Source organism: Procambarus clarkii, chromosome 7 (genome assembly GCF_040958095.1).
Source record: "Procambarus clarkii isolate CNS0578487 chromosome 7, FALCON_Pclarkii_2.0, whole genome shotgun sequence".
Lineage (NCBI taxonomy): Eukaryota > Metazoa > Arthropoda > Malacostraca > Decapoda > Cambaridae > Procambarus > Procambarus clarkii.
Window position 1 is genome coordinate 30,115,551 of NC_091156.1, and position 27,285 is coordinate 30,142,835.

Sequence of the window (27,285 nt, forward strand, 5' to 3'; positions counted from 1 at the left end):
ACTGCAACCCAATCTCTCTCTGTCTCTGTTTCTATCTATATATCTGTAAATGTGTGTGTGTGTCTGTGTCTGTCTATTGTTCATTTTGTCTCTGTTTCTGTCGGTGTGTTTGTCTATTTATCTCAGTATTTCAGCTGACTATCTCTGCCCCTCTCTCTCTCTCTCTCTCTCTCTCTCTCTCTCTCTCTCTCTCTCTCTCTCTCTCTCTCTCTCTCTCTCTCTCTCTCTCTTATAAAAATAATATAATAGTCTACCGTTGGCGTACAGGTGGTCTGCTGGTGGGAAGAGTTCCCAACTATGGTCACACTACTGACCCTCTCCAGGATGCAAACCCACTAAAAGCTTACTAACTCCTATTACTTAAGGAGTAAGTACGTAAGTACGTAAGTACTTACTTGCTTGTAAGTAAGTACCAGCTTACTGCTAGGTGAAAAAATAGGCATTTGGTGATGGGAAACGTGTCTAACTATTTCTTTCCTGCCTAGGATTGTAACATGGAATTCCCGCTTTTGCATCCTCATCCACAAATGCCAAATGCTCGTTAATTTTGCTATCAACATCCCCATTCTCCCCCCCCCCTGGCCCTGTTTATGAATGGAAATGGATTACACACAATTCACAGTTAATGACATTTCAATATTTCTTGATCAGTGATTAGATGACAACCTCTGTTCGAGCAACTCTGTAAATGCTCTACCTACGTACTTCAAATACAAAATAATTGCCAACAGAACTTAAACACCTGTTCTAAACACCGCCTAACTATACATAGAGCTTTAATATGTAATATTACCTTATATATATGAACAAACTTATTTTCAATATACAATATTTTAATATTTATGAATACATCTTGGGGAACGACCGCCACTTTAACGAGTCTGGGTTTAGGACAAGTTGCACTCGAGTCATGAACAAACACATCTATCCTGGACACTTGTGCCGTTAAGGAAAATTACTCCCTTATCCGTCAGGTCCTTGGAGCGTGCAAAATGGCAATGCTGCAGTTTGTTGTTGGAATTTTAATGGGTTTGATTTGGAATGAACAGGCGCTTTGTAACAACGATTCTCATTGGTTAATCACTCATCACGCACTTATTTACATAATTCTCTCAGACATCTACAGGAAAATGTTATGGCACTATGAATAAAAATTAATATATTTAAATTTGTGACAAAGGGAGATAGCTCTTCAAATACGCTTATGAGTTTACTCGTAAGCGTATTCATGTACACGAAAACATGTACACAAAATAATGTATTATAATATTATGTATAGGCATTTGACCCTTGAGACAGACGACGTTTCATCACACAAAACGTTTGTTCAATTTAAAATTGTTTTATAAACATTTACATATGAAAATTAAGTTGATATACCGTATATGAATAATTGTATCAAGAAATAATTACACATCAACATTTAGAATTGAAGAAGAGAATCCGAATACATTATATTTCAATATAATTGAATATTACTGGAGGACGAGATAAAAGGAATATGGACTTTGTGACCTGTATTTGATTCCAGAGAACATTTATTAAAGTTTTCATTTAAGTAAGTTATTAAATATATTATGTAATAGTATGTTTAGTTGATCAAATAATTATGTGGGGGAGAGACAGAGAGAAAGAGACAAAAACACACAAGCACATTTACATAACTATGGAAGACATATGAATTCTCTGATCACATTATGCTTGTAATTTGTTGCCGTTTGCAGATTATTGCATACTCAACAGTATACAGTAATGTTATGTCCTGTGTCTAGGTTACATCCGACTTTTTGAAGAAGTGGTCTGCATCAATATCCTCAATCTTGTTCAATTGTTTTAAAAGTCTCAGATCTCATCTATAATTAAGACTTGTTCACGTTAGAGATCTAACTACTGCACTGCACCACACGACAATACTCGAGGGAGGCATTGTGCAAGTCGAGAAAACTCGATTTTAAGATATCGTAAGATTTAAAACGTGTGTATGGTAGGTTGGTTACGAGATGGAGGCCCGGGGACTCCAGTGAGCGGTTGTTAGAAAGTTCCAACACTGATACATCCTTATTGTATCATAATACATCACCATTGTATACCGGGAATAGTATCTATTAATCCTACTAACTGTAGTACTAATATAAATTAATATTCCTATATGCGTGTCATTTACTAAAATTCTCCCCACATCGAGGGGCAGTATTGCGTCAGATAATATCCCAACCTGTTCTCTTAAAAAGAACGTCGCTTTTGGCCGTTTGCCCGTATGGCCGAATTTGGACGTAATTTGAAAATGAAAAAAAAATGAAAACAAATTTGGAATTTTTTTTTTCAACAACAGTAAGTTAAGGGTCCTCTGATAGGTTAGGTGGGCAGGAAATTCTTATAACGTTTCAAAACGTTATGAAAAACGTTAATTTAAAGTGTCCTCTTATAGCCTCTGCGCGTAGGCAGGACGACTCAAACAGAAAACGGAACAGAACGTCACTTTTGTGAGTCGATTTCATTTCAAATTACGTCCAAATTTAGCCATATCGCTCATACGAGCCAAAAGTGACGTTCTTTTTAAGAGGACGGGTTGAATATCCAGCAAGGCATAATTATTGTCAACATGCCAGAGAATTGAATAATATTTTCAACCTTTGTCAGTATTCTTTATAAAAATTAATACCAGATAATATAACAACTAGTGATCCAATAACAACGAGTTATCAACTAAAATATCACTATATAACAGTTTATCTGTTATCTTAAACCATCATGGAGGAAACAGAAATTCTCTCCATTTCTCGTTCAATAAGAACACTTCATAATTATTATTATTCAGCGAGAATGGAAACAATATTTAACTCCCTATAATTGTGACTCAATTCTCATTAACGTATTAAGTAGAGTAATTACAAGGAAAATAATTTTCCGTTTCTACAAAAATATGTTGCGCATGCGAGAGTGGGAATGAGGGAGGAGAGTCAGACGCTAGTAGACCTCCATGCGGATGGACGACACCTGAGACAACGTGTCGGCCATTAGTCCAGGAAGAGGCGAAACTTTTATCAATTACACGATAGGCCCTTGCCTTAGAGTATAATTGCACACTCTAATCGGCCTTAGAGTGTGCAATTACTCCATTAGCGATCCAAGGATTGCATCAGTGGACAACCAGCAGGTTAAGTGGTCTAGTTTTTTTATAGGAGCTCACTATATAATTACTGTGCACTTAGTCCATCGTTACATAGTAATACCTCTCCTAATGACAAGTACGTCTGCAAGAAATTTATTTTGTCCCTTCCATTGAATCGTAATGATATAATTTAACTTGTGTTATACACTCCACTGGGTTTTCAGCGTGTGTTGGAGCTGCCGTGATTGCAACAATTTCCCACGCTAAACTAGCGGGTCACGTGTTCCAGCAAGTTCCAGATGACGCCATCTCAACACCACGCTTCCGTTCACTGTCACAGCTAAGCAGCTGAGATTATTTCAATTTAGTTATTACTTACTTATGAACAGTTGAAACCTAATAATAATTTGAGATTATATTTCATTTACATGATCTAGGAAGTGAAGTATAGTTTCATAGCCTCATGAACTAGGAACAATTTTCTTGTCTAATCCTTATTCAATATATTCTTGTTACTAACCAAATTATCAAATGTTTATTTCATTTATATATCATAGTAAGAGTTACTAATTTTATTCGAGGAAGAACCAGCCACGATGAAGTGTACTAGGAGTACTCAACTTCTGGTATTAACCTCCCATTTGTGAAGTTTGAGAAAGTTTACCTCTTGAATAGTAATTTAATCTACAGTCCATTAATATTCAAGGAATAATTCTTAATGGTTACATTATCCACAGGCACTGGTATTTTAGTCTTTTTCAAATGCTTATTTATCTGTTTCCCTTTTCAGTAAAACTAGGGTGGTCCTTCGAGTCAATCAATTAAGTATCAATATATTGAGAGTTAGCTTTCCTTCACGACACAAATTTTGTCTTTTTTGAACTGAATACATCCAAATTAATATCAAATTCTATATCAGTTCTCAGAGAACAAAACAAAGTTTGTCCTCGTCGAATCTGATAGATAGCTGAGGATCAAGCTATCCTAATTAACGATTACTAATTACCGTGTGTAGTAACCTAGACTAACCATATTTCATTATCTGCGGCTACCGGCAGTGTACCACATATGTTAGCCTAACTCACACCAATTTATTTGCTGTCTATACCTCATGTATAAAGTAGCACTAGTTGGACATAGTCAGTTATCCACAACACTCAGACCTATACCTCACATTGAGGTAAAAATCTTCAGGTCACCAGGAGCAACAGCTCACAATTTCTATAATAACTCCACATTAACACCTGCATTAGATTGGCCTCACCATCTAACCATTATTTATCTAGGTGGTAATGACATCCGTCCTACTCGACACCCAGCTGAGGTAATTAGTCACCTTAAATCAATAATTTCCTCATTTAAACTTGTTAGCAGTTCAGTAGTGTTCACATTAAAGGAACCTCGCCATCTAAGTAATAATAATCGTTGGGGAGTGAGTCCAGAATATTACCAAAGGGCTGCCAAATATATAAACTTTCGGCTGAGGAAAAGAGTACAATTGGATGCCACTTACATTCAATTTACAGCCAGACCATAGAGGCAAAACCTGGCAAGAGATTGTGTACACCTATCAGGTGAGTTTAGGTCACATGTAGTTAATAAATTGATCAATACAATCAACCATCATAAAAGGTTGTAGCTAGCAAGCCAAAATTAACTATATATATATTTTATATTTTCACTTGAGTGTTCAAGTGCCCATTTATATATTACAAAATCTAAAAAAAAAAAAACACAGCACATATATATATTCACATTACTGCATCATTAATTAATTTATGCCCACCTTTATTAGGTAGTAATTTAGGCTGTGATTATGCTGAGTTTTGCACAAATACATACTAAATAACTTAGTAGTTTCTTTAGTAGAAATTATTTCAACTAGTCTTGAACTAGTCAGTAGTGCATTATATTATTTATTATTGTGCTGACCCTGCAACAGGGTGGGGTCCAAGTACCATATATTACTATTGTGCTGACCCTGCAACAGGGTGGGATCCAAGTACCATATATTACTATTGTGCTGACCCTGCAACAGGGTGGGATACACCTTATACTGACTCTGATTAGAGTATATACATATGTATATAAAGCATTTTTGTGTAATTCACTATTTGTGTATATAAATTTTGAGTGCTGTTGAATGTTCACTATTACATCAAATGGTGATAATGAAGAGCTAGCCAGGAGAATTTCTAATAGTGATATTTAAGTATTACTCAAAATTCTTAGCTACTTATTGTTAGGTAGGTGCATTTAACCCAGAATGAGGAAGAGTGAAACTTAGCCAGAATAATTTAGGCTATATTCAATTTACTTGCCAACTAATGAACAAGTACCTAAGTTACATTAGCAATACGTATTCAAGTCCTATGAAATTTGAACTTAAAACCACCATGGCTACTCCTGAACAATTAAGGAGAATCTATATTGGCCTTAAAGGTCATTTAACCAGACTGATCAATAAGTCTGAAACCTTATCTAAAGCAACTGCCATTGATTACCATCAATTAGAAATATCACTGAGAGTAGCTGATCTCCAATTTGATCAATTCAGATCTACAATCAGGTCTTATCTTGACATACTGAATGCAGCAGAAACTGATCCTGATGAAATAGATCAAACTCTAGCTGAGACATCTCAATATGAAGATGACACTCAAGATAAGCTTAATGTACTATGTAATATAGTAAGTCAACTTAAATTCAATGCAAATAATATTGTGTCTCAATCCAGTGTACAATTACCTGAGGTTCGTCTACCTACTTTAGACTTACCTACATTTGCAGGGCTGGATGAAGAAAATTGGGACACATTTTGGACTTCATTTGAAGTTCATATGCATAAAAAACCTTTTCTTGATAAGGTTTCTAATTTCTCTTACCTAAACAGTCTTCTCAAAGGGGTAGGCTAAAAAGGTTATAAATAACCTAGCTCTCACTGAGAGCAATTATGAAGAAGCTATAAAACTGCTAAAGTTGAACTATTGCAACAAAGAGTTAAGTATAGCTAACCTATATTATCAGTTACTGGATCTGAATGCACCAAGTAACCGACCAGACTCACTTCAAAGCTTCAGGGCAGAAGTAGAGTCTCTAGTGAAGGCCTTAGGTACTAAAGTTGATGTACCAGCTTTTGAATGGTCAATTAAGTTACTTTTACAGAGGAAATTATTTCGAAATATTTTTGCAGAAATCTGCTCACACTATAAAACCAAGTTTCTCACTCTCGAGCAAATGTTCGATGGGTTAAGAATAATGGTCAACAGATTGAAAACTCATAATATTAAACCTGAGTCTAAGCAACCTAATATTGACAATTCAGTCAAACCAAAATCGACTTTGAATAAGTCTAGTAAATTCAAACCTAAAACTGCTTCATGCACTGGAAAGAGGAGTGGTAACATAGGTATTTATTCAGTATCTCCCTCTGAGACTGTAGTTGATGTGTCTGCTAAGAAGACAAACTCAGCAAGAGAGAGAAAGTGTCTGTTCGGTGAATAAGAGCATGTCACTTATAAATGCAATGTTTATCCTAACTTTAATATCAGGATTAAATGCCTACAAGAATTACATAGATGCTCCAAGTGCATGGGTTCTCATGACCCCAGTAAATGTGTAGTCCATCTACGGTTGTGCAGTAGATGCAACAAAGGTATGCATCATTATGCCTTATGTAGAAAGACATCATTGCAATCTATAACACCTCAGGAGGATTCTATGAATTCTACCACAGTTCAATATTGCAAAGTACACCAAGAAATTAATGTACTTGCAACTGAGTCAGGCAATAATACTACTCTGCCTACCACTCAGCTTAAACTAATTAATAGGAAGTTTAGAGTCAATAATAGAGGTCTCTCCGATCAAGGATCACAGAAGACTTTCATCACACAACAATTAGTTGAGCAGTTGAAATTAAAACCTGCCAAACGTGTGAAACTAAATATCTCTGGGTTCTTGACTAACAGTGGACCTCGTGAATACCAAGTAATCAAGGTATTAGTACGACTTGGATCTTCCACTAATTCAATGCAAGCAGTAGTCGTGGATAAGCTTCCTTCAGATCTGCAGGTCACAGGACTAGCTCGCACTGCAAAATATCTCAAACTTAACCGCATGAGGCTAGTGGATCACAAAATAAATTCTGACTGCCTCACAGACGTTGGTATCCTAATAGGTGCTGACTATTATTACAGATTTATAACAGAATGCACCCGACAACTAGGAATGAATTTGATGTCATCTGCTGGAGGCAAATTGCTAACAGGACCAGTGCTTTTCCAGCAAAAAGCTGTATCAACCAATAAACTACCAAACAATTCAATAGTGGCGGGACTAGGCTCGGAACAGTCACCCCTACATTTCAGAGAAATATCCAAAGATAATGAGTCTGATCCACCTGTATTTAGATTGTGGGATGTAGACACTTTAGGTATTGTCCCTGATAAATCAAGCCCTGATGATACGTGGGCTTACCAGCAATATCTGGACACAGTTGTCTATAAAGACAAATAATACTGGCTGAGACTGCCATGGAAGTTGAATCATCCACAACTTCCAGTTAATTATTTCTTGGCAGCCTCCCAATTAAAGTCTCAATTAATACGGCTACAGAAACAGCTAGATAAATTGAACATGTATCATCAATTAATTCAACAACAACTCAACAGTAAATTCATTGAAGTTGTTGATAATGATGATAAAAAAATAGGTCACTATCTACCCCATCACGCTGTAATGAAAGACTCAGTGATGACACCAGTACATATCGTTTTTAACTGTAGTGCCAAAGTGAAGGCAAACAGCGTGTCCTTGAATGAGTGTCTCCAAATGGGACCTAGCCTAACACAAAGACTATACGACGTATTATTACGATTCCGTACTGGTATTTTTGCTTATACTGCTGATATCAGTAAAGCTTTCTTTAGAGTAGGCTTACAAGAGGAGGATCGTGATTATACCAAATCTCTCTGGATTAAGGATCCACTGGATCCTGACAGTGATGTCATAACCTACAGGTTTGCCTCTGCTATTCAGCGTGACCTCTTCACCATTTCTACTTCAAGCAACGTTAGACACACATTTGAAGAAGTCAAATAGCCCTTATAAAGCAGAAATTAGCGATAACTTGTATGTAGACAACTTCCAAGGAACCACTAATGACAAATTTAAATTGGTAGAAATTTACCATGAGGCTAGTCGTGAGTTGCTAGGAGCCAATATGCCACTACACTCATTTACTCAAACAATAAACTATTAAACCAGATGATCGAGAAAGAGTTTCCTGGTTATTGGGTACCTAGTCAATTAAAAGTTCTGGGAGTGGAATGGAACACAGTTACCGATGAGATGAATGTCAAGTCAGTACAAACAAATAATTCAACCCTTACCATGAAAGTAAGTAAGTAATTATCAAAAGAAGGCACCAAACCGGGAAGGCTATGTAGCACCATCAAATACGCAAAATAATCAGAGGGCGCTAAATATCACCAAGGATGCCAATACGAGAACAAAAACGCATAAGGCGAACGATATCAAAAGTATCCGAGTCACCAAGAATTCTATCGAGGGACAGGTGACCGCGAGGGGCGGTCGGAAAGCAAGACACACGCTCGTCCTGGAAGTCAGGACATTCAAGAAGGACATGCACGACCGTAAGAGGGACAATGCAACTAGGACAATAAGGAGCAGGGCGGCGCTCCATCAAGTGACCATGGGTTAAGCGAGTATGGCCAATACGCAACCTCGCCAGAGCTGTTTCCCACCGCTGGTTACGGTGGAAGGAGGACGGCCACGAGGAAACACAACATTTAAGAGTACGTAGCTTGTTACCAGTAACAGACAACCAAGAAGCCTGCCAACGAGTAAGGACTGAGGAATGGATAACCGGGTAAAAGTCGGAATACGGAATGCCTTTACGAGAGATGGGACAAGAGCGGACAGCTTCCTTAGCGGCAGCATCCGCACGCTCATTTAAAGACACACCAATATGGCTGGGAACCCAACAAAACTCAACCGACTTAAATTTACTGTGAACGAGAAACAGCCAATGCTGGATCTCGACAACTACTGGATGAACCGGATTAAAGGACCCGAGAGCCATGAGGGCACTACGAGAGTCAACAACAACCACAAAGGAAGACTGACAACGAGAAAGCAGGAGACGAAGAGCATAGAGAATAGCATAAAGTTCCGCTGTAAAGATGCTAGTCTCCGGAGGCAAGCGACACATATAAGTGCGATCAGGAAAAACAACAGAGTAGCCAACACCGTCCGCTGACTTAGACCCATCGGTGAAGACAGAAACGGAGCGCAAGTGAGAAGAAAAGTGCTCGAGGAAAAGGCGTTTTAGAACCGAAGGAGGGGTAAAAGCTTTAGTGACACGGGTCAAGGAAGTACAAAACCGCGGAAGAGGGACCCTCCACGGGGGCAAAGAAGGAACAACACGAGGAGAAACATCAGAAATACGAACGGAGAGAGAATCCTGTAGGCGAGATAACCGGACAGAAAGAGGGAGGTGGTGAAGAGGAACAGGAACCGCAGGAGGGGTAAAAGTTAAAGCACGACAGAGGCGAGAGGAAGGATGTTGCAAGGACCGCGCAAGATAGCGAAGACAGTAGCGATCACGGCGGTCCTGGAGAGACAGGAAGCCAGTGTCAACATACAAGCTAAGGATGGGAGTCGAACGAAAGGCACCAGAACTGAGGCGCAACCCATTATGGTGCAAAGCATCAAGACGGCGAAGAGTAGAAGGAAAAGCAGACGAGTAAGCAGGGCAACCATAATCGAGCTTAGACAGGACGAGAGAGGAATGTAAAGCAAGGAGAGTGCGCCTATCTGCCCCCCAAGAAGTATGGGACAAGACCCGAAGGAGGGTAAGGGCCTTAGAGCACTCAACACGGAGGTAAGAGATATGGGGAGACCAAGACAAATGAGTGTCAAGGAATAACCCCAAAAGCTTTGCGGAAACTTTGTATTCAAGGGGATGACCATAAAGTGACAAAGAGGGACGAAGAACAACCCGTTTCCGCGTAAAAGTCATGGCACAAGTCTTAGAAGTAGAGAACTTGAAGCCATGACCTGTGGCCCAAGACGACACGGCATCAATCGCAAGTTGAAGCCGGCGTTGAAGGAGAGGCGAATCATCACCCTGACAACAAAGGGTAAGATCTTCGACATAGAGAGTGGAGAAGACACCAGAAGGAAGAGAGGAAAGAAGACCATTGAGGGCAACCAGAAAAAGAGTAGTGCTCAGAACACTACCCTGGGGCACACCTTCGTATTGCTGAAAAGAGGGAGAGAGAGCGGTACCAAGGCGCACCCGAAAGGAACGACGAGAGAGGAAACTGCGGAGAAAGAGAGGGAGATGACCACGAAGGCCAAAAGAATGAAGTTGAGATAGGATACGATAACGCCAAGTGGTGTCGTAAGTCCTTTCTAGGTCAAAAAAGACGGCAACAACGGCGGTCTTCGCAGCAAAAGCAGTACGAATATAGACCTCCAAGTTCACCAAGACATCTGTCGTGCTGCGGCACTTGCGGAAACCAAATTGAGAAGGGGAGAGGAGGTGATGGTGTTCCAGGAACCACATCAGACGAACGTTAACCATACGTTCAAAGAGTTTGCAGACACAACTTGTGAGAGCAATAGGGCGAAAGTCCTTAGGGGAAGTACCCAGAGACCCCGGTTTGCGAACAGGGAGGACAACGGCTTCGAGCCAGTCCTCAGGGACTGACGACGACTCCCAGATCCGATTATACAGACTCAGTAAATACTGAGACGCGCTCGGAGGGAGATGGCGAAGCATCTCATAATGAATACCATCGGAGCCCGCCGCCGTAGAACCGCAGAGGGCCAGGGCAGAACGAAGTTCAGAGAGAGAGAAGGGATCATTATAGGGAAGCTGAAGATGAGTGCAGAAATCTAAAGGACGAGACTCAAGGACAGGTTTACGAAGAAGGAAAGATTGGGGAAAATGAAGACCAGAGCTAACAGAAGAAAAGTGGGAACCCAGTTCGGAAGCGACCTGCAACGGGTCCGCCACAAGAGTATCATGGAGGTGAAGGACCGGTGAAACATCGGGAACGAACTTACCCGCTATCTTGCGGATACGCTTCCAGATCTGGGCCAGAGGGGTCTCGGACGTAATTGTTGAGACATAAGATGCCCAACATTCACGTTTAGCCGTACGGATGGTCCTACGGGCCACCGCACTCGCTTTCCGAAAGAAAAGAAAAGAATCGGTCGTCTGCCTACGGCGGTGCCTTTTCCAGGCTGCACGCTTACAGCGGACAGCCCGAGCACAGTCCGCATTCCACCAGGGAACGCACTTCCGTGGACCCCGAGAGGAAGAGCGAGGAATAGAGCGGAGGGCAGCGTTGAAGACAGTGTCATGAAAAAGGAGGAGAGCGCGAGAGAGAGGCAGAAGGGAGAGGTCAGAGAGAGCAGCACTGAGGGTAAATAGGGTCCAGTCTGCCTTAGCAAACTGCCACCTAGGGAAAGAGAGGGAAGGGCGAAAAGAGAAAAAGGAAACAAGGATGGGGAAATGATCACTTCCATGGAGGTCATCAAGAACCTGCCACGTGAAATCTAAGTAAAGAGAAGAAGAGCAGAGAGAAAGATCAAGACAAGAAAGGGTGCGAGTCCGAGAGTCCAAATGAGTGGGCTCACCAGAATTCAGAAGAGACAGGGAAGAAGAGAGGAGAAACGGCTCAAGGAGGCGACCCCGGGTATTCGTCAGAACGTCACCCCAAAGAGAATGACGACAATTGAAGTCACCCAGCAGGAGCACAGGCTCCGGCAAGGAGTCTAGGAGGTGTTTCAAATCAGGAAGAGAGAGCGGGACACTCGGGGGGAGATAAATGGAACAAACTGGGTACCATTTCCCCACAAAGATACGAGCAGCAGAACAATGGAGAGGCGAAGGAAAAAGTAAAGGAACAAAGGGAACATCAGCCCGAATCAAGAGAGCAGAAGAATTAGAAGCCCCAGCAATGGCTGGGAAGGGGGGGGGGGAAAAAAGGAATAGCCACGAAAACGACCAGGACGAGCACCAAGCATTGGCTCCTGGAGACAGACACAAAGGGGCGAAAACCGCGAAATCAGAAGTTGGAGTTCGAGGAAATTGGCGTAATAACCTCGAACGTTCCATTGAAGAATGGACAACGACGAGAAGAGAAAGGACAAAAACAGAGAACAAGGAAGAAACAAAGGCGAAAGAGCAACAGAGCACGTTAAAGAATATCAGGGTCGGGATCAGGGTCAGCAAAGTCAGGGTTAGGGGGCATGGGTAAACTGAGCAAAGACGCAGGGAAGGAAACGGGAGAACAGATCAGAGGTGGGCGGGCAGGGTCCGGAGGAGGAGGAGGAGGAGGAAGAGGAGGAGACAACGGAGAGGAGCAGGCAAGGACAGCAGCAGGAGGAGGGGGAGTAGAAAGAGGGGAGCGCACCCCAGCAAGAGCAGCAACCGAAAGGGAAGCAGGGGCCAAAGAAACCTCCATAGCAGGAACAGGGGGCGCAAGCACTGAAACGGGAGGGGAAGAAGCAACAGAGCCAGAAGGAGGAGCTGAGGAAGAAAGCGAAGCCTTCTTAACCGCCGGGGAAGAGGAAGGAGAGGAGCCAGGCTTACGCTTCTGACTTAAAGAAACCGGTGTCCCAGCAACTACGTACCGGGCAACGGATTCCAGTGTCTCAACAGGAGAAGCCGAACGAGAGCACACACGACGGCCGTTAGGAGAGCGATGGACATCCGCCCGCACCGACAGGCGGTGGGGAGAGCCGATAGATGGAGGAAGAGGATGGGAAGGAGGATCGGAGGGGGGCGAGGAAGAAGACACAGAAGACACGACAGACCGGGTAGAAGGAAGGGGAACCCCAGACAGAGGACCAGGAGGAGGATCCTTCGGGAGAGAACCCAAAGGAACAGAGGAGGGGGCAGTGGGCGCATCAGGGTCCAAGGCCCGGAAACGGTTGTGAGTCTGAGGAAGGCGGGAAGGATGAGGAGAGGAAGAGCGCAACACGCGAGCATAAGAGATAGTAGCATAAGGCGGGAGCCGGCGAACCTGGCGCCTCGCCTCAGGAAAAGATAAACGCTCCCGGTGCTTCAGGTTGAGGACGGCTGCCTCAAGCTTGTAATGGACACACGCACGGGAGAAGGTAGGATGGGCCTCACCGCAGTTGAGGCAACGAGCCTGGGGAGAAGTGCACTCCGACTTAGAGTGACCTTCGCCACCACACAAAGGACAGAGAGAGACAGTCCCGGAGCAGCGGAGGGCACCATGCCCAAACCTCCAGCACTTGTTGCAGAGCCGAGGAGAAGGAATGTACTCCTGGACAGAGCACCTGGCACCAGCAAGAATGACAGAGGGTGGAAGGGTCCTACCATCAAAGGTAATCTTCACAACCCGGAGGGGTTGACGGCGACTACCACGAGGGGGACGAGTAAACGTGTCCACCTGGAGAATAGAATGGCCCTGGGCAGCGAGGATATGTCGAATATCGTCGTGGCAGTCGCGCAGGTCCCGAACACCGGTCGCAACATGGGGCGGGAGCAAAATAGTGCCAACACTGGCATTCAACTGAGCGTTCTTCGAGACCCGAACGGGGGTCTCGCCAAGGCAGGATAAGACAGCCAAGCGGGAAGCAGCATCTTGAGAAGGAGCAGCAACGACACGTGTACCGAGACGAGTGGGGTTGAAAGTAATGGAGGCATCCACGGAATCAATGAGATGTCGATGGAGGGAGAAATCGTCAGGAGGCGCAGAATCAAGAGGGAGGAGATCAAAATATTTGGCCCACGAAGCGGGACCAAACAAGGCTTGATAGGTAGCAGAACTGGAAGGAATCGAGCGAGGGTGGCCGTGACGAGGACGGCGGTGAGAACCCCCAGAGAGAGAGGGGTTAAAAGGCGCAGTAGTTACAACTAGAGAAGGAGCCGCGCCAGGGGACGAGGTAGTCACCACTGGGGGCTTGGGGCTCGACCCAACCACAGAGGAGGGAGGGGAGCCAGGGGAAGGAGTCAGAGAGGCCAAAGGAGGAGCAAGGTCGGGGCCCAATGCAGCGGAGGCTACAGAGCCCGGTCTTCCAATACGGACCGACTCGGGGGCTTGGTCGCCCACCCCACGAGCCTGAGAAGGTAAGCCAGAAGCAGCCGAAACAGGGGTTATCATCTTGACGAAAAGAAGAATTCATTCACGAATGTGCCCCCACACCCACCATGGAGCCACAATTAGAGGCAGGACACCCAACAAGAAGCAATCGCCGATCTTGTCGGGGCCTCCTAGGGGTGCGTCGTGAGTATACGCCCCACAAACGCCACCTTAAGAAACCGACAGTCCGTCGAGATCGGGTTCAGTGACGAAGTGGGGATTGACAATAAAAGGTTCCCCTCGCTCTCGACGTCGGGTACTGCAGTTCTACGGGTGCATGAGTATGCCTCCTCAAGCACCCGGGCGTCAAAATAGAAGAAGTCCAAGGGAAGAACCAGAACGAGCAAAAGGTCGGCAGGAAACGGCAAGCAGATAGGAGAAGAGGGGGGAGAAAAACGAAACAGAAGGAAAAGGAAAAGGTGCCCAGCAGAATTGGAGAGGACGGCAGCAGGAGCACAAGGCTAGAAAAGGACAGAGGACTGCCCCAAGGAGCATCACACTCCGGCAGCCGCCCACGAAGCCCCCACACGGCGACAACGAGCTGAGCGGGGAGGGGGCCTTACCATGAAAAAATTGCTCCTGTGTGTGTTAGTCAACCATTTGACCCTTTGTGCTTACTTAGTCCTATTTTAATAAGGGGCAAACTCCTTATGCAGGAATGCTGGCAGAAAAATATGGGATGGGATGATCCGTTGCCAATTGAGTTGCAAGATAAATGGCAAATACTCACAACGGATTTCAATCTATTAGGTGTTTTGAAATTTCTTCGCAATGCTTCAGGACAAAACTTACCCACAAATTTGCACATCTTTTGCGATGCCTCTGGCAAAGTATATGGCGCTGCAGCCTACTTAGTCAAAAATACACAATCATTTTTACTCACCTCAAAAACAAGAGTTGCTCCAATCAAGAAGAGATCTTTACCTCAATTGGAGTTGACTGCATAGCTGGTGGGAGTAAGATTGGCTCATTGCCTGACCAAGACACTCAATAATATTCACTTTGGTGAGATCGTAGTATGGTCAGACAATGTGGCAGCCTTGCAATGGGTAAGGAAAAATAATAATAAAACTCCCTACGTCAGCAATCGTGTTAGGAAAATCCATGAATTATCTGCTGGATATAAACTCAGACATGTTCCTACTAAGGACAATCCAGCAGATTACCTTTCGAGAGTTTTATCATTAAAACAGCTGATCAAGTCTACGATTTGGTTTAATGGACCTTCATGGCTTGTTAGTGGTCAGTGGCCTAAACAGAAACCACAAGTCATAGTGACCAATATCACTACTGCCATGACAGATGCAGAACCTCATCAGACCTTAGCTATTAACCCACACAATTATTCCAACTTGAGTAAGTTACTAAGAGTAAAGGCACATGTATTTGATTTTCTTGCTAAGATAGGAATCAGACATAAGTTTCCCAATCCTATCCTCTATTGGATCAAACGTGCACAACAAGAGACGTATGGAAGTGAATATGAAAATCTTCCAGATAAATTAACCAAGTCTCTAGGTATCTGGTATGATGCCAACACGTATAATATATTAAGGTCTGGAGGACGTCTGCTTCATGTAGAAATTGAGTTGGATACAAAAAATCCATTACTTATACCACGTCACCACATTATCACAAAACTTCTTGTTTTGCTCTATCATCAATATAGTACTTCACATGGTGGAGTGTTGGACACTCTCATCGACCTAAGACAGAAATATTGGCTTCCTCAACTTCGTCAAACTGTCAAATCACTTATTAAGTCTTGTGTAATCTGCAGAAGGTACGATGCTGGAGTGTGTCCTTATCCAGGACCTCCACCACTTCCTAAGGAGAGAGTAGTCCATCTTCGTCCATTTGAAACCACTAGTGTCGATTACACAGCAGCCTTACTTCTCACTGGCACTCCAGATAAGGTTTCCAGTGAAAGCTTATATTTGTCTCTTCGTGTGTGCAACCACACGAGGCGTACACCTAGAAGTGACTTCTGACATGAGTGCAGAAGGCTTTATCCAAGCCTTTCGTAGATTTACTGCACGCAGATCCTGCTCCAAACTAATGATATCCGACAATGGATCAAATTTTGTGGCTGGAGAAGCCTGCTTACGAAAGATATGGAATCACCAAGAAGTGCAGTCTGTAATGCAAAGAAGACAATGCCGCAGGAAATTTATACATCCCAGAGCCCCCTGGCAAGGTGGTTTCTACGAACGTATGGTAGGGACTGTCAAGAAATGTTTAAGGAAGACCTTGCATCGACAGATAATTAGTTTCCCTGAATTACAAACACTCGTCGTAGAAATTGAGCCACGAGTAAACAACCGCCCCTTGACTTACCTATTGGATGACTTGTCTCAGAGAGAACCCCTGAGTCCCTCACATTTAATCCATGGAAGCCTACTGAGCTCTCTGATACCTTTAGCAGAAGAGGATCCAGTCGACCCTTCACATGTAACTAGGAGTGATTTAGTGGAAAGTTATCAACATCTTTCGAGGGTAGTTGAAACGTGGAATGAGGTGTGACCTCGAGAGTACCTCACAGCTCTAAGGGAATACCACTATGGAGCTTCGAGCCCCTATAACAAAGTTAAACTCAAACCAGGAAACCTAGTGTTGATTGACAGTGATGGACCCAGGTCAGAATGGCCTATAGGCAAGATTGTCTCTGTTCACCCAGAACACCAAGGTGTCTTGAAAGTAGTACGGGTTTTGTGCCGAGGCACCACTACCCTAAAAACATTAGAGAAGTTGGTACCTCTCGAATTAGCTGAACGAGAGTGTTCTACAGAACCAACTTTACCTACAGTTTCCGAGGACAACAATTCTGATCCACCAAGCACCCGACCACATAGGGCCGCTGCTCAACAATGCAAACGGAAACTACAACAATATTATAGCTCTGACTAAGAGCAAATAATTTACCATCCAATTTAAGGTAGTTATGATGACACCGTGTTGTGATGTGATGGTTAGTGTTGGAACTAATCAGTTCCAAGTCACAGTGACCCAGGACATTCACCTCACTGTGGATTCTGAGTCTCCTTAACTTGAATGATTTAACCATGAATTTAATTTGTGTAGGGTACAGACTACACCATTATTCCATCTAGAGAATATATCTGAGTTTACAAGACTTCAAGATTTAGTAACATAACCGTTACACGTCATAGCGACACCAGTCATTGAGTACATTGTAGGCTTTAGTAGTTATTAACTTTAGATGATTTAACAATTCAGTGTTTCACATTTAACATGTGTTCCCTAAGAGGACTTAGAGTCTTATCTGTCTTTGACAAATCTGGGACATTCATTATGTGCGTACTAACGTACTAACATTAGAATAACTTCAGAATAGGTACGTCAGTACGTGAGTCAACATTGAACTGCGACCCGAGTTCCCTCCCCCCCCACTGGAGTTGTTGGAAATTTCCAACACTGATACATCCTTATTGTATCATAATACATCACTATTGTATACTAGGCATAGTATCTATTAACCCTACTAACTGTAATACTAATATAAATTAATATTCCTATCTGCGCGTCATCTACTAAAATTCTACCCAAATCGAGGGGCAGTATTGCGTAAGATAATATCCAGCAAGGCATAATTATTGTCAACATGCCAGAGAATTGAATATTATTCTCAACCTTTGTCAGTATTCTTTATAAGAATTAATACCTGATAATATAACTAGTGATCCAATAACAACGAGTTATCAACTAAGGATTCGCCGCTCTGCTACCGGAGGGCGCTGAAGTTCGGCCCGGGCTGTCAGTGTTGACCTGTAACTGCTGCGTGGTGGTCGCCTTGTTGACGGTGTGGTGCGGCCATTGGCCGGGGCCTGGCGGGTGTCATGGCGTCGACTAGTGGTGGCCGTGTTCGCCGGGTCGACACCGCCCGGCTTGATTTCTCGGCCCCCGTTGACTGGCCCTTGGTGGAGGTTGCCCTTATGGACGTCATGCGTGTGGAGTACCAAGATCTCTACGGTGTTGAGAAACTTTCCCCTACCCGGGTGGCGGTGATGTTCTCCTCGGCGCAGGTGTATCAGCTGTTTGTGCGTCGATGGGGTACACGGACGCATGTACTTCCAGGTTCTGCTGTGACGGTGGAGGTCTCCGATCCGTGGGGCCCCCAGACGTATGTAAGCGTTCATGGTGCGCCAGTGCAGTTTCCTGAGGATGAGCTGTCCGCCGCGTTCCGTCGGTATGGTGAGGTGGTGGGGCAGCGTCATGCCTGTCTGCTTAGTGGGCGCCTGAAGGGGCTCCGTATGGGTGCCCGTACTTTGCGCATGCGGCTCTCTGGGGCTATTCCCTCTCGGGTGGCTGTGTGTGGGTTTTATGTGCGTGTGTTTTACCAGGGGCAGACTCGCTCTTGTTTCCGGTGTGGTGAGGTAGGCCATTTCGCTGCAGCTTGCCGTGCCCCTCGCCCGGAGGACCCATCGGTTTTCCATGCGGATGATTTTCCACTTCTGCCGGAGGCTGGGGCGCCCCCAGTGGGCCCGGGCTCTGTGGGTGTGCCTCTGGAGGCGTCGTCCCCAGCTGTCCCTACCTCTCCATCTGCTGCTGGGTCCTCTGCTCTGTCTGTTGACTCTGATGCTCTCGCGGCTCCTGCTTCGGGTGCGCCTATGCTGGTGGCGGCGGAGGTACATCGCGACCCGAGTGTCTCCTTGGAATCCGACGTGTGTGGTGTGGTGCCGGCGGGCGACTCGTGTGCAGTGGCCAGTGTGCTTCCCGAGGCCAGGGGCGGTGTTGATACTGTGTCTCCTGACGGCCAGCCTAGCGGTGTTCCTGATGCTGGTACCGTGGCGCAGCCGCCTGCTGTCGCTTGTGCTGTGCCTCCTGTGGTTGCATTGGGCTCTTCTGTTCCTCGACGGAAGCGCGCTCCGAGGGATCGGTCGCACAGCAGGGGCCCCCCTGGGAAGAGGATCGAGGCTTCGGGTGGTGTGCCTTTGGCTGGTGCTCCTCCCTCCGCTTCTCCAGTGGTTCCTCCTCCCCCTTCGGAAGCGGGATCTGGGGATGAGCGGGGCATTGAGCGTGGTGTCGGGCTCGGGGCGGCGGAGGCAGTGGAGAAACTGTGGATGGTGTCCTCGACGCCTGGGGCGCCCTCTTCGCATGGTGTGTCTTCTGTGATTTTGAAGGCGGTTCCTGGCCGGTCGTCTTCCAGGGTGCGGCAGGGGGTTGAGCCTGGTGGTGTGGATGTGGCTCCCGCTGCGGGTGCGGTTGTGTCCCCTGGGGGACGAGTTGGGTTGGGGGTGTCCTGATGTTCTCCCGATGGCGCCCTCTGTTGTCTGTGCGTCTTTGAATGTTCGTGGTTTAAATGATCTTGGGGGTCCAGTTGGGCCTGTTGGATGTTCTGCAGGAGCAGCGTGTGGATGTGGCTCTGATCCAGGAGCATAATGTTCGTGAGGTGTCTGTGCTGCAGTGTTTAAGTGCGCATTTTCATGTTGTGCTCAACCCGCCGAGGACGTCCTTCGGGGGGACGCTTATGTTGTTTTCTAGGAGGGCTTCCTTCTCCGTGCTTCACATGGAGATGGATGAAGATGGGCGGGTTTTGTTTGTGAGGGTTGAGTTTTTGGGGGTCGTTCTTCCGTTCCTGACGGTGTACGCCCCCTCGGGGGTGGCGCGCCGTCGGGAACGGGAGGAGTTTTTTCGGGTGGGGCTTCTCCCTTTCCTGCGTCATGATACGCGGAGTATGGTTTTTGGTGGTGATTTTAACTGTGTGACGAGTGCGCGGTACTGTAGTAGCGCCCGCCCGCAGAATGTCTCGGGTGCGCTGCTGGAGGTGGTGCGTTCTTGCGGTTTCAAGGATGCTGCTGTGCTCTATGGGGGCGAGTTGTCCTTTACTTTTGCTGCGCATGGGGCGCGTTCGCGGATTGATCGAGTGTATGTTACTGGCGGGGGGTGTTCTGTGTTTGCTTTCCACACTGTCCCGGTTGCTTTCTCGGACCATAGTCTCGTGGTGGTCCGGGTTGGTGTGCCCAGTCAGGTACGGGTCGGCGCGGGGTGGTGGAAGCTGAATTGTGGGTTGTTGCGTTCTCCGAGGGTTTGTGGGCAGTTTCGGGTTTGGTGGGTCGGGGTTCTCGCCCGGCGGTGTGATTTTCCTTCTGTTTTAGATTGGTGGGAGTGGTGTAAGGAGCAATGTCGGTTGTTTTTTCGGGTGGCTGCCAAACGTGAGGCTGCTGGAAGGTTTGGGTTGCTGCGGTTGTTCCAGGCGAGGCTTTCGCGGTTGTATGTGCGGTACAATGCTGGGATTGACTGTTTTGGGGAGATTGCGGAGTGTAAGGAGCATATTTGTGGTTTGCGGAATGAGTGGGCCGAGGGTGTTCGTGTGCGTGCTCGTGTGAGTGAACGTGTTGACGGGGAACGGCTCTCTCCTTATCTTTTAGGGAAGGTGAAGGCTGCGCGGAATGGTGTTCTTTTTACGGCTCTGCAACGGCCGGATGGGTCTGTTGTTTCGGACACCGGTGGTGTGTTGCATTATGTGCGGCAGGAGTTGGTTGCGCTCTATGGGGAAGTGGTAGGGGACGACGCGATTGCGGAAGGTTTTTTGGGTGGTTGTGCTCCGGGGTTGTCTGCTGCTGATTGTGTTGGTTTGGAGGAAGATGTTTCGTTGGGGGAGCTTTTCGATGTGGTGAGGTCGTTTCGTTCCGGGAAGGTGCTGGGCTCGGATGGTCTTCCTGTCGAGTTTTATGTTGCCTTTTGGGATGTGTTGGGTGATGTTCTTTTGGAGGTGGTCCGGACTTGCCTTCGGGGGTGCGTTCTGCCTGTGTCTCAGTGCGTTGGGATTGTGCAGCTGCTCCCAAAGCCGGGCGATTTGCGGTTCTTCTCGAACTGGAGACCCATTACTTTGTTGAATGTGGACTATAAGATCCTGTCCAAGATTTTAGCTGGTCGGTGTCGCCGTGTGGTTGCGTCTGTGGTTTCCATGGAACAGTTTTGTGGTGTTCCAGGTCGCTCGTTACTGCAGTGCAATGCGTTATTTCGGGATGTGCTTATGTACGTGTCGGGCTCTCGCTTGTCAGCAGCGATGCTTTGCCTGGATTGGTCTAAGGCTTTTGATCGTGTTTCGTTAGCTTTTGTTTTTCGTGTGTAAGAGCGGCTTGGTTTTCCGCCTTTGTTTGTTCGTTGGGTGCGTATGTTGTACGCTCAGTGTTGCAGTCGGGTTTGCATCAATGGGTTCTTGAGTGCTCCTTTCCCTGTACGCCGTTCGGTGAGGCAGGGTTGTCCGCTTTCCATGCTCCTTTATGTGCTCTTTCAGGAGCCTTTTTTTCGGGCGGTCAAGGCTTGTGCGTTGATCCGTCCCCCCCGGCTGCCTTTTGATCTTCGGTTACCCATCTGCGGTTATGCGGATGATACCATCCTGTTCGTGGCCTCTGCTGGTTCTGTTCGGGCTGTCCAGGTCGTGGTTGAGAGGTTTGAGTTGGCCACTGGGGCCCAGGTCAATCGTGCCAAATCTGGTCTTATGGGTATCGGTGGGTGGTCCTCTCGCCTTGTGTGGGAGGGGTCTTGGTTTCCGGTGGTCTCCTCTCTGCGTGTTCTGGGGATCACCTGGTTCGCTTCTTACGAGAGATCTTTGGAATTTAATTGGGGTGCGGTTTCTCGTAGTGTTGGTGTTGCGGTTGGGTTGTTGGCTGTGTGCCCATTAACAATTTATCAGCGGCCGTTGCTTGTTACTTGTAAAGTTCTGTCACGTGTCTGGTTCGTGGCTCGGTGTTTCCCCCTAGATCACCGGCTGGCTCTGGGGTTGGAACGTCAGGTTTATAGGTACGTGTGGTGTGGTCGTTACCACCCGGTTAGTCGCTCGACGTTGGTGTTAGCGGTGCGGGAAGGTGGGGTTGGTATTCCTGATGTGTTTACCAGGGCTCGGGCGCTGTTCTGGGTCTCGTTGCGTCAGGGTTTAGCGTTGGGTGGGGGGCTCAATGCTTTGTGTATTTTCTATTGTTCGGTCCGGTTTAGTTTTTTGGTGGATTGCGGTGTTTGTCGGGAGGTGGCCTTTTGTACCCCTCCTGTTTACTCCTGGGCGGTAGACATTCTTCGGGCTGTCTGTCGTTGTCCGGGTTATATGTCTCTCTCAGTGAAGGCGATTTATGGGGTTCTATTTTGTCGTGTTCAGCCGCGGGTGGAGTCTTTATTCCCGTGTTGGGATTGGGGGGAGGTGTGGGCGGCGTTAGGGGCGCGGTTTTTGGCACCGCAGCAGCGGGAGTTGTTGTTTCGCATGTTGCATTTGTCGTTGGCGACAAATGACCGGTTGTGCATGCTGGGTTTGCGTGCCTCTGACGCATGTGTCCACTGTGGTTTGCCTGAAACTCAGTTACATGTTTTCTATTTTTGTGAGAGGCTGAGTGGTTTGCTTGATTGGTTTCGTGCTGTGTTGGCCGTGGTTTGTGGGCCGGGATATCGGGGTGGTTTTTTGCCGTTTTTGTTTTTGTCTTTTCCGCGGGGCTCTAGACGGGTGCGTAATACGCTCTGTCTTCTTGTCGCTGACTATGTTTATTGTGTGTGGGTTGGCCGGAGAGAGGGTTATGGGGATGATAGGGTTTTGGGGTTTTTGAGAGGACGCTTACGGTTCACCTGGTGGTGGCTGCAGCGTGCTTTTCCGGATGATTTTTGTGGTTGGTTTACTGGTGCGTATGTTCGTGGGGCTGCTTTTGAGTGATTGGTCGTGGGTTGGGCTCGTGGATGTTGGCTGTGGGTTGGTTGGGTGGGTCTTGTTCCGGTTTGTTTTAGGTCCCTGGTCCTCCGATGGGCCTCCTCGGCGGGGGTTGGGCGGGGTGTGTGTGTGTGTGTGTGTGTGGTTGTTTTGTTTCTGTTGTGGTTGCTCATGTGGGTGTGTGTTCGTTTGGGTGTGCTTGTGTGTGGGTGTGGTTTTTATGTTTTCCCTGGCTCCTGCGTGGGCCTTTTTGTTTGCCTTGTATGGGTTTTATGTTTTGTGCATTTTTGTTCTTTATGGTATGTATGCTTGTATGCTCCTATGTCTTTGGAGCGTGCCTCTTCTGTATTTTGTGATTTTCTGTGTGAGGGTTGGGGTGCCCGGGTTATGTTTTGTCCTCCCCCCCTTTCATGTACTACTGTTCCTGTGTTATGGGTGTTCTTTTTGCCATTACTGATTGTTATTTCTCTTTTTATGTGCCATGTACTTTGCCTTGGGCTATTTATGTCTTATTTATCTGTTCTTTCTTGATTTGTGTTTTGTGTTCTGCCTTTGTATTATGTCTTTTTAATTATGCATGAGGAAACGAAGTAAGAAAAAAGAAATGTACTCAGTTATTTCTGTTTGACTTTCAATGTTCTGTATTTCCATGTTTTTTGTTTAATGTAGTTTTGTAATTTTGCCTCTTAGGGGTTTCGGAGGCCTGTTGTTCTGTACTTTTATGCACCTGTGTTTGGGTTGTTGGGCTGGGCTTGTATGTGCGTTCTCCTTTTGTATTTCTGTACTTAAAGTTGTGTGGATGTGCCTATGTTTTATGTTATTTCTATTGTGTGCTATTTATGTCATGTTCTGTTTTTTGTGATAAATACTGTCCCCGTTTCTGGGTTCTCTTTTTTTTGTGCCTTGTGTCATGTGTTTTCTTTCTTGGTTTTTGTTGGGTATGTTTAGTGTATCCGTGTTTTACTTCCTTTGTTATATTGTCCTGTGTATGTTCATGACTTGTTCTTTCGGCGGGTGTCTGTTTTGTACATTGTGTATTCTTTTATAAAAATAAAAAAAAAAAAAAAAAAAAAGTTATCAAATAAAATATCACTGTATAACAGATTACCTGTTGTCTTAAACCATCATGGAGGAAACAGAAATTCTCTCCATTTTTCGTTCAATAAGAACACTGTTCATAATTATTATTATTCAGCGAGAATGGAAACAATATTTAACTCCCTATAATTGTGACTCAATTCTCATTAACGTATTAAGTAGAGTAATTACAAGGAAAAGAATTTTCCGTTTCTGCAAAAATATGTTGCGCATGCGCGAGAGGGGTTGAGGGAGGAGAGTCGGACACTAGAACTCTGTGCGGGTGGACGAAGCATGAGACAACGTGGCGGCCATTAGTCCAGGGAGAGGCAAAACTTTCATCAATTGCACGATAAGCCCTTGCTATTAATCGGCCTTGGAGTGTGCAATTACTCCATTAGCGATCCAAGGATTGCATCAGTGGACAACCAGCAGGTTAAGTGGTCTAGTTTTTTTATAGGAGCTCACTATATAATTACTGTGCACTTAGTCCATCGTTACATAGTAATACCTCTCCTAATGACAAGTACGTCTGCAAGAAATTTATTTTGTCCCTTCCATTGAATCGTAATGATATAATTTAACTTGTGTTATACACTCCACTGGGTTTTCAGCGTGTGTTGGAGCTGCCGTGATTGCAACAATTTCCCACGCTAAACTAGCGGGTCACGTGTTCCAGCAAGTTCCAGATGACGCCATCTCAACACCACGCTTCCGTTCACTGTCACAGCTAAGCAGCTGAGATTATTTCAATTTAGTTATTACTTACTTATGAACAGTTGAAACCTAATAATAATTTGAGATTATATTTCACTTACGTGATCTAGGAAGTCAAGTATAATTTCATAGCCTCATGAACTAAGAACAATTTTCTTGTCTAATCATTATTCAATATATTCTTGTTACTAACCAAATTATCAAATGTTTATTTCATTTATATATCTTAGTAAGAGTTACTAAATTTTATTTGAGGAAGAACCAGCCTCGATGAAGTGTACTAGGAGTACTCAACTTCTGGTATTAACCCCCCATTTGTGAAGTTTGGGAAAGTTTACCTTTTGAACAGTAATTTAATCTACAGTCCATTAATATTCAAGGAATAATTCTTAATAGTTACATTATCCACAGGCACTGGTATTTTAGTCTTTTTCTATTGCTTATTTATCTGTTTTCCTTTTCAGTAAAAATAAGGTGGTCCTTCGAGTCAATCAATTAAATATCAATATATTGAGAGTTAGCTTTCCTTCACGACAGTGGTAGCCATTTTGACAAAAAATCCCAAAATGCCCCAGGGCCTGACAGCTGAGTGGACAGCACTTCAGATTCGTAGTCCTGAGGGTCCGGGTTCGATCCTCGGTGCAGGTGGAAACAAATGGGCAGAGTCTCTTTCACCCTGATGAACCTGTTCACCTAGCAGTAAATAAGTACGTGCTAGTAAGCAGCTACCAGTACCTGGTAGCTGCAACGGGCTGCTTCCTGGGGATGTGTAATAAAATGGAGGCCTGGTCGAGGAATGGGCCGCTGGGATGCTAAGCCCTGAAATCATCTCAAGATAACCTCATCTCAAGGGCCGCAGGTATCCTCAATTCTGATGGAGCAACTTGTGTGATGCAGTGTTGATAGATCTCTGTCCGAAGGGGAAATTCAGACATTATTGCTTGAAAAAGAAAAGGGTAGTGATATTGATGAACTAAGGCACGATAAAGACCTAACACAAGTGTCCGATACAAGTGATACAGTCACGGATGCGGACGATACAGCGAGGTGGGGGCGTCATAGGTCATTGCGGTTGCCAGTATTATCACCACCATCTGTGTCATTTCCCATTTTAGACGAAAGTGATTCTGTTGATGAATCATTTTCTGGGTTCAGTGACGCTGCCCTTGATACAAGTAGCATAGATGAACTGAGTGTTAGCGGCTACCATGGTGGTATTACTAGGTGGAGTGTTGCTGTCTCAGGATCACACCTTGCCAAGGGCCGTCATGTCTCTACTTATAACGATACGGACGACAGTGTCGACTCCATATCTACTTTCCCTGCTCGCCCTACTAGTATACAAGGTAAAAGAGCTTCAACTCCTTCCCAACGGAGATTTAGTTGGGAAGGAATTGTTTTCTCGAGTACGAGGAAACGTACCCGTTGTTGTGGCACCCGTGGGTATGGCGGCCATGTTTGTGGCACCAGTACACAAAGCACGCGTGGATTTGTGTGGTAAGATTGTGATAATTTTGTACTACACAAACCTCAATTAGCTGATACTGATGTAGAAATTGCACCCACTTTCTCCAATACAGGTGATGACATGACTGAAAGTGATTGTTTTATTGTGCATTTTCATGAACCATTCATTCAACATCTTGTTGAAGAAGTCAACAGATATGCAGCGCAATTTATTGCCGGTGGCTTATTACCTGCTTCACATATAGTATGTTGGAAGGACACCACTGTGGCAGTGTGGTATTGATGTGTTCTTAGCTCTGTGTATGCTTATGAAACATTCGATGAAGCACGTCATACAGGACTATTGGAACAAAGACAGCGCTCTTCCAACCCCTGTATTCAACAAGTACATGTCACGAGACAGGTTCCAGATACTACTACGGTGCCTACACTTTGAAAATCTTGAAAATGTTGATCGAAATGATCGACTTTGGAGAGGGCGAAAAGTGTTCAGCGATATCAGAGGAAAATTTCGTGAATCCTTTTACCAGGACATAATGTTGTCATTGATGAATCCCTACTTCTTTTCTAGAGACGTTATTTCTTCATACAGTACATTCCATCGAAACGACACCGTTTTGGCCTCGAATTCATTGTACTGTGCGACTGTGAGACCGGAATGGTGATGGATATGATATTATATTCCGGTACAAACCAGCTCAAGATCCTCAGTTTATTTGGGGGAGTGTGGTGAAGACGCTCATGGAACCACTGCTTAACAAGGGGCACATTCTGTACACTGACAATTATTATACGAGCCCCTTGCTAACAAAGTTCCTGCTTGAACATAACACGGGAGTGTGTGGCACTGTAAAGACACACAGGAAAGAAATGCTAGCTTTTTATACTAATATTGGTGGGGTGATAGGCAACTTGGAAAATTTGACATTTTATCAGTGCATTGGAGAGACAGACGCGAAGTGAATATGTTGACAACTATTCACACTGGTGAAATGCTTGATAGTGGTAAAGTGAGGTTTCGAGGAGATGGAAATTTGTTTAAGCCAGATTGTGTCTTTGACTACAATATAAATATGAGGCTGGTAGATAAATGTGGCATGATGGTTGGT

General features: G+C 45.2%; 1 protein-coding gene across 1 annotated transcript in view; it reads right to left on the minus strand.

Moving 5' to 3' along the window:
* The window catches only part of LOC123761436 (galactose-specific lectin nattectin), a 165,920-nt gene that overhangs the window by 82,807 nt on the left and 55,828 nt on the right, over positions 1-27,285 (minus strand). The gene's annotated exons all lie outside the window — the stretch shown is intronic.